Raw genomic sequence first — 9,096 nt, 5'->3', positions numbered from 1 at the left:
TGCCTGTACAAACGCACCTCCTCACTGAGCCTGGTCTCACATTGGTCCATCCGGTTCGTTGTGCTCGGCGCCGCCAAGTTACAAAAATCGACTGGTGCACGACAACGCGCTGCGCCGTCTTTTCAAGGGAAGCGCCAGGCCTGAAACGTCATTTTGACGTCACGGTGCGACACCGCCGTGACAGACGCGGCAACCATGCTACCGCCTTTAGACATGTGAATGGCTGAGCGTGGTGGTGTTTGTGTCCTTCTGGGGGATAGTTGCTGTACTTTTGTTATAGTCGGTGTTTACATCCCGCCACAAGCTTGCGTAGTAGACGCGTTACAACAACTGGCTGATCGGATAACAGACATTGAGAAAAACCATCTCTGGCCATTATTGTTGGGGATTTTAACAGCGCTAATCTCAGTAAGGAACTCCCTAAATACAGACAGCATATCAAGATTCCCACCAGGGACAAAGACACTTTGGACCACTGTTACACCATTTTAAAAGATGCCTACCGCACCGTTTCACGGGCAGCTCTAGGACTCTTTTCGTTAAGAACTGGACAACGGAATCCAAGCTGGAGCTGCAGACTTGCTTTGACTGCACCACCTGGAGTGTTTTTGTAGCCGCAGCTACAGACCTCAATGACCTCACTGACACTGTAACATCATATATCAGTTTTTGCGAGGACATCTGTGTGCAAACCAAGACCTTCTGCACTTACAATAACAGCAAACCTTGGTTCACTCCTAATCTTAGGAAGCTACGCTAAGCCAAAGAGGAGGCCTACAGGAGTGGGGACCGGGATCTGTACAAGCAGGCCAGGAACAAACTGTCTAAGGAAATAAATGTAGCCAAAAGTGAGAAGCTAAAAAATCATTTAGCTTCAAATGATCCTGCATCAGTTTGGAAAGGTCTGCAACAGGTCTCCAACTACAAGAAACCATCCCCCCACCCTGATGATAATCCCAGACTGGCTGATGACCTGAACAACTTTTACTGCAGGTTTGAAAAGCACCCATTATCACACCCATCACGTACAATGGGTCTCCCCTCAACACCCGACCCCCTCCCTCCACCTGCATTGACAATTTGTGAAGCCTGATTCTTACTTGGCGCAACCGCGCAACTGTTCTGGCTCGAGAACCATTAATGACGTCATCGAAAGGGCCAGCCCCTTCACAGTTCCTTCAGCTCATAAGCGCAGTTTGCGCCGAATATGCGTCACATTTGCAGTTCTCTCCAGACCAGTGGGCATCACTGTTGAGGAAACAAGCTGAAGAACCGGACGAAGAAAAGCATACGAAGAAAGCATACACAATGCCACCTGTGGTGTCACGTCAGCAGAGGCTGGCACATCTGATGCGGATGCGGAATGAATTTACTCTGGGTGTAGAACTGTATATGTATCTCAGAGCTAAGCGGCTGCGGCAAAAACAGAAGAGAAGGTGGAATGTTTGTCCTTTGCACCAGAACAGAGAAGAGACTGGTGAGTTCTTTGTCCTTGTTCTGCCAATGAGGACGATGGACGAGCAGAAGCACTTTGGGTACTTCCGAATGTCTGCTCACCATTTCGACGAGTTGATTCGTCGCATCAAGCCATTCATTAATCATAGGCGCACACATCGCAGCCCTGTGAGTTTGGAAGAGAGGCTTGCGTGCACACTGAGGATCCTGGCATCAGGCAGCAGTCAGACGGCGGTCGCTGCTAGTTACAAACTAGGAACTTCAACCGTTTGTAATATCGTCACAGAGGTGTGCAGAGCTATATGGTTGGCGCTGAGACAAGAGTTTGTTGCGCTTCCAAAAGGAGACGAATGGGAGCACATTTCCCGAGACTTCTGGAGGATGTGGAACTTCCCGAATTGTGTGGGCAGCATCGATGGAAAGCACGTGACTTTGACAGCTCCACCGAATGCTGGTAGTGACTACTACAATTACAAAGGTGCACACTCCATCGTGCTGATGGCTACATGCGATGCACGTTATCGATTCACGATGGTGGATGTTGGTGCTTTTGGCTGCGAAAGTGATGAAGGAGTTTTCCAGAGGAGCCGTTTTGGGTCTGACCTGCTAGAACGCAGCCTTCAGCTTCCACAGCCTGTTGCCCTTCCAGGGAGGAACATCACCACGCCCTTTGTGTTTGTGGGAGATGCTGCCTTCCCTCTACATGAGAACATGATGCGGCCATATGCAGGTATGTAAACAAATACTTGTGCTATGTCCTTACATTTACTTTAAAATGTGTCAGTTTTATGTATATGTAAATGTACTCAATTTTGAATACTGCTTTAAGTAATGTACAACCACTTTCTATTCAACAGGTATCAACCTGGAAGATGCCAAAAAGGTGTACAACTACAGACACTCCAGGGCCCACAGGATGATCGAGAACAGCTTTGGCATCCTTGCTGCGCGCTGGAGGATTCTTGGCAGGCCCATGGAATTCTATCCGGACAAAGCAGAGGCCGTAGTGAAGGCATGTATTGCGCTCCACAACATGCTGGCATACACAGACGCTGCAGTGGCACCACAAAGAAGCTACATCCCTCCCGGCTTTGCTGATACTGTGACAACTGCAGGTGACATTGTGCCTGGTGAATGGAGGAGACTTTGCCAAGCTGACACAAACCTGACAGATACTGCTAGATTGTCGACAGCACGTGCATCCCGTCGAGCAGTGGCAGTGAGGGATGACTTCAAGACTTTTTTCCAGACGCCACAAGGAAGTGTTCCTTGGCAGGACGCTGCCATCCGGAAAGGATGCCTGAACTAGTTCATGACACCATTGTGACCCGGACAGTAATCCTGAACTAGTTGGTGTGGTTCAGTGTACATGTTGCATTGTGAATATCATGTGATTCTTCTGTTCTTATGTTTGTACTAATGTGTAATGCATACAGTTTGGGAAATAAATTCTGACTGCTCCGTACACTGCTTACGTTGTGTGGTGTTTTGCATAATGTAACACAATAACAGCTGTTTAGCCATCTCTTATAAACAGCTGTGTAGCCATCTCTTATAAACAGCTGTATAGCCATCTCTTATAAACAGCTGTGTAGCCATCTATTATAAACAGCTGTATAACCATCTCTTATAAACAGCTGTATAGCCATCTATTATAAACAGCTGTGTAACCATCTCTTATTAACAGCTGTAGGGGAGAGCGGGTAATGTGAGGCACTTTTTTATTATTTAGTATTGTACTTGAGTAGCTTTTATGAGTACTTTGTACTTTTCAAGTAGTTTTTAAAATTAATACTTTTACTTGTACTGAGTGCATTTTGACCCAAGTATTTTACTCAATTACACTGGAACCTGGCCTGAGTACTGAGTTTAAAAAAATTAGACAGAGTGACAAAATGCCATGCAAAATAATACAACAATCTGCCAGAAGTGAAAGATTATGCAGGATTGCACACAGCATTTCCACTATTGTACTTGTCCCACCTATCTTGGATCACCTGCCACATGCCTATTCATAGCTGATGGTCCAGGGCAGGCAGGTGGTTACCATGTGAAAGGATGGCATTCCTGAAGTTAGCACCTTCCTCCAGAGTTCATTGACACATATGACTCGTGGCCATGACGCCACACCCCCTCGCCATCACCTGCCACCTGCCTATTCATAGCTGATGGTCCCAGGGCAGGCAGGTGGTTACCATGTGAAAGGATGGCATTCCAGATGTTAGCACCTTCCTCCAGAGTTCATTAGATAGAAAACAACCATTGTGTTATCACATGACCAACAGTGAGCTCATGTAATAAGTGTCTCACATAACCTACACATGAGATTCATGTTGGCTTATTTTCGCCTTTGCTTATGTCTTTATTGCTGTTTATGTTTCGCCCTACACAAGACATACAAAAGATCGCCAAACACATTTCGAAGTTACACAAGGGCTTTATTGCTAAATGGAAGGGCACAGTGTTTCAAATAAGAGCAACAATAAATACAAAAAAAATCAAAAATTACAAAAATACAAAAAACATATGTACAAAAAAATGGGAGATGTCTTCATGTCACATCACTGGTGGATCACTGCTTCTTCTTGTACTCCAGGACGATACCCCACACCTTGTCCATCACCTCGTCCCGGTAGCGTGGTGGCACGTCGTTGTCGACCCACCCCGACAGGATCGTGAACAACTGCATGGACGCCAACTGGGGCTCCTGGGGCTGCTGTGGCTGCGACTCCATTGCCAGCACCGAGTTGTCCAGCTCCACTACTCTGTCCTTCAGCCACTGAAGCACCTCAGCGTCCTGGTCCTCAGCTGCCTGGCGTTTCCTCCTCTTTGTTGTCGAGGCAGCGGAGACGCTCGGCACGGGTGCTGCAGCAGGTGTCACGGGCGTTCCTCTCGCTACCCGAGGCACTGGGGTTGGTGGTGCCGCGGCACGTGAGGCTGCCCGGGGCGCTGGTGTTGGGGGGCCGGTCCGGGGCATGGTGGCATGTGCAGGAGCTCCCCGACAGAAAGCGGCGGGTGACTCTGGGAAGAGCTGTCTGCTACTGGAGGTTGGGCAGTGGCAAGGGGTTGCAGCCTCCTCGCTGTCTTCCTGGGACAGCGTAATCTACGACAATAAGCAAAATAAATAAATAACCTGTTCCGTTGCCATCACACAAACCAGACTCTTATTTCAATGAGATAGCTGATCGCCTATGAACCAAATAGTTTATGCTTACCACAGGGTAATTCGTGGAAGTTTCGCGATGTTTAACAAAATCGTTCAGCCATGCCAATTCGGAGAGGATTGCAGGAGGCCTGCTGTATCCGTCGCCACTTCTGTGCGCAACCTTCTTCTTCGCCTTCACGAATCGGTCACGGATGCATTTCCATGTTTTCTTCACCTCCACCACCGACTGCCCCAGATGCCTGCCGATTTCCTCCCAGGAATTCGACACTGCCGTGTTGTCCCAGTGTAACATCATAGACGTGTCGTACAGATGTTTGTAGAGGCGCACCCTCTCGGTCACCGCGGTCTCTGCAGTGTTCATGTTTCCTTTCTCTTGGTCAGCTGTTTCCGGTTGAGCGCGTGCGAAGTCAGAAAAAAAGTGGTGTGTGCGACCTTGCGCCGCGCGAGGATTTTCTAGCTTGCGACGGGGGGCGTGGCGGAATTTTGGGTCACGTGACCGTTTGCGCCATTTGCGACCAGCTAGTAAGAATGGGTCAAAGCGAGGTTGCGCCGAGTAAGAATCAGGCTTGAGAAGGATGTGCGCAGTCTCTTTCAGAAACAAAAGAAGGCTCCAGGACCTTGTTAGATTCGATTCTTTCAATGGCAGCTCAAGAACAAGCCGGAGGAATCTCAAGTAAAATAAAGTGTTTATTGGTAATCACACGTCAAAACATATCAGCGCTGGCCTCAGTGGAACAGAGCTCCCGCAGGAAGTCGGTCAGACTGAGCCCCGACTTCCGGTTATCATTTGCATTTATAGCCTCATAGGTTGGACTCACACTCGACCGAGTATGATTGGACATGAGTAGGTTGAACATGCTTCGTCATATTCTCTGGATCAGCCCAAAACAATGTGTGTGTGTGAATCTGCCCTTGCTTTCCCAGGCTTTCCCAATTGTTTTGTCTTTCTACTCCTGGATCACTTTAGGTCATCATGGAAAAGTACTGAGACTATTTCATTCATAATGTCTAAGAACAAAGCCATTTTTTACAGTGCTCTCCTTACAGAAAAAAAAAGAAAAGATGAATAAAACAAATAAAAAATAAAAAATCTCAATTTGTACCAAAAATACAATAAACAGCAATACAATAAACAAATCGTCTACAAATCACGGAACGGTTTAGGTCCAGAATACATGAATGACATGCTAGCAGAGTATGAACCCAGCAGAGCTCTGAGATCTAATGACTCAGGTCAGATAGTGGAGCCCAGAGTTCAAACTAGACACGGTGAAGCAGCTTTTAGCTGTTATGCTGCACACAACTGGAACAAACTACCAGCAGAACTGAAATCAGCCACAACTGTGAGCACTTTTAAATCCAGGTTAAAAACATTTCTCTTTCGGTGTGCTCATGGTTGAGTTTATATTTTTCTTTTTCCCCTCTTCTTTGGTTGCTTTTATCTGTGTTTTAATTTTTATTATATCTACTTTTTCTCTTTAAATTGCTTGTTTTTATGCTGCTTTATGCTGTTCTTTTAAATGCCTTGTCTTTATGTAAAGCACATTGAGTTGCCTGTGGTATGAAATGCGCTATATAAATAAAGATGCCTTGCCTTGCCTAAACAATAAACAGTCTTTACAATGCTACTCAGTAGCTAATTATTATTGTTATTGCACATGTTGAAGTAATGTCAGACACTGGAATTGTACAGTTTGATGGACACAGGCAGGAATGACTTCCTGTGGCGCTCTGTGGTGCAGCGGGGTGCAATCAGTCTCTGGCTGAAGGTGCTTCTGTGGCTGACCAACACATTGTGAAGAGGATGTGCAGGATTGTCCAGCATGGATTTTCTCCTGGACAGCATCCTTCTGTCTGACTCTGCTGTCAGAGAGTTCAGCTCCTCTCCCACAACGTGGCTGGCTTTGCGGATAAGTTTCCTCAGTCTGTTGGCGTCCTTCCCCTTCAGTCTGCTGACCCAGCATGCAACAGCGTAGAGGATGGCACTGGCCACCACAGACTCATAGAACATCCGCAGCATTGTCCGGCAGATGTTGAAGGACCTCAGCTGGTATGCGAACTGGAGGGGGTCCAGAAGTGGTCTGACCATGGGCCAGAGCTGTTCCAGGATGAGTCTCTCCAGGGTCTTCATGATGTGTGACGTCAATGCCACGGGTATGTAGTCCTTATGGCTGCTGGGGTGCGGCGTCTTCGGCACAGGAATGCATGACGTTTTCCACATCACGGGGACCTTGTGAAGACTCAGGCTACGGCTACACGAAAACGTTTTTCACTGTAAACAATACTTTTGCTTATCGTTTGGCTGTCGCGGCCACACGGAGCCGGCGTTCCCACTACCCCAAAACGATAGTTTTGGAGAATGGGTTCCAGAGTGGGAAGATCTGAGAACGGCGTCGTTTCGTTTCCATTGTTACAGCCAAAACGGATTTGTTTACATCTGCGTCACAGCCACATGGCTAACGCCAGTGACGTATACACATACGTCAGTGACCAGAACAAAAAGCGGCTTTCATTCAAAATCCGGAAGAAGAAGACAACACAACAAGGACAGAAAGCGATCATCATGGACCCCACAACATTGATAGCAGCACTGCTGCAGAAACTGCTAACTACAGCGTCATCGTTGAAGGAACAACGTGAGCTTCGCACTGGTAGAAGTAGGGGCGTACACGCATGCGCATTGTTTCTTCTATTGTTCTGGTGTAACCGGTGGGGGTGGCTTACAGCGCACCTAGGTGTTTCGTGTGTACTGCATCGTTTTCAGCAAGCGTCACGTTTCCATGTGGACACAGAAGCTTTCCTGTGTGGTCGCAATAATTTTCGTACCCGTTTTCAAAAAAAACCTTGTTTCGTTTTCGTGTAGCCGTAGCCTCAGGCTCAGGCTGAAGGTGTTGTGGAGGACTCCACATAGCTGGGGGGCATAGGCTTTGAGCACCCGGGGGCTCACACCATCCAGGCCTGCAGAGTTGCTTGAGTGGAGTCTGCTCAGCTGTCTCCTGACATGATCAGGGGTGAAGGTCAGTGTAGAGGTGACAGGAGGGGGAGGGGTGGAGGTGTTATGCTGGAGAGTGCAGTCAGCCTGGGAGCCGGGGGAGGAGGTGTGAGGGGGGCCATCACAGGAAGATGAGGGGCTGTGGGACGGGGGAGGGAGAGAGTAAGGGGTGGGTGCTGGCAGCAGGTGAGCTAGGTTCACTGAGTCAAATCTGTTGAAAAACAGATTCATCTCATGTCCACACTGCCTTCCACTCCTCCGTTGCTGGATGGTCTGAAGCCAGTGATGGTCCTCATTCCACTCCAGACCTCTCTCATGTTGTTCTGCTGGAGTTTCGACTCCAGCTTCCTCCTGTACTTATCCTTGGCCTCTCTAATCTTCACTCTCAGCTCCCTCTGGATCGTTCACACCTCCTCCCTGTTGCCAGCTCTGAAAGCCCTCTTCTTCTTATTGAGAATGTTCTTCATGTCCTTTGTCACCCACGGCTTGTTATTTGGATAACAAAGGACAGTCTTTGGTGGGACGATGGTGTCTACGCAGAAGTTGATGTAATCAGAGACACACTCTGTGAGCCCATCAATAGCTGGGTTTCAGTTACGTCATCACGGGAGCGTGCAAATTTAATTTGGTGGGCTGGACGCTTGACTACAGCATAGCAACAACATGGAGAATATGGAGATGAGTGAATATAGAAGTGGTTTGGAGCCGGTATATAGGGAAAGGTATTTGGCGCTGTTAGATTCGATTCTTTAATTGGAAGCTCAAGAACGGACCGGAGTAATTCAAGGGGGGGACATAAACAGCCACCATGATTACCTGTGTGAACTCCCTGGGCAGATAATATGGTCTCAGTCCAACAGCACAAAGTTCAATGTTCGGGTCACAGAGGTATTTTTCAGGGAGAAATTATCTATTTATACAGTTACTCCAGATGGTATTTCCTTGGCTTCTAGTTCTACAGTGAGGAACCTTGGAGTTATTTTTGACCAGAACTTATCATTTGACTCGCATATAAAACAGGTTTCTAGGACTGCCTTCTTTCATCTTCGTAATATTGTTAAAATCAGGAACATCTTGTCTCAGAGAGATGCAGAAAAACTAGTCTATGTATTTGTGACTTCGAGATTGGACTACTGTAATTCTTTTTTGTGGGCTGTCCCACACATTCTCTGAAAAGCCTTCAGTTGATCCAAAATGCTGCAGCCAGAGTTCTGATGAGAACTAACAGGAGAGATCACATTTCTCCAGTTTTAGCTTCTCTTCATTGGCTTCCTGTTAAATTCAGAATAGAATTTAAGATTCTTGTACCCCGCCTCTCGCCCATTGACTGCTGGGATAGGCTCCAGCCCGCCCGCGACCCGATCGACGGATTCAGCGGTATAGATAATGGATAGATGGATGGATTTAAGATTCTTCTCCTTACATATAAAGCTCTTAATGACCGAGCTCCATCATATCTTAAAGATCTCATTGTAAGATATTT

Source organism: Odontesthes bonariensis, chromosome 19 (genome assembly GCF_027942865.1).
Source record: "Odontesthes bonariensis isolate fOdoBon6 chromosome 19, fOdoBon6.hap1, whole genome shotgun sequence".
Taxonomy (NCBI): Eukaryota; Metazoa; Chordata; class Actinopteri; order Atheriniformes; family Atherinopsidae; genus Odontesthes; species Odontesthes bonariensis.
The sequence above is the reverse complement of the archived record's forward strand: the minus strand, read 5'-3'. Positions refer to the sequence as shown.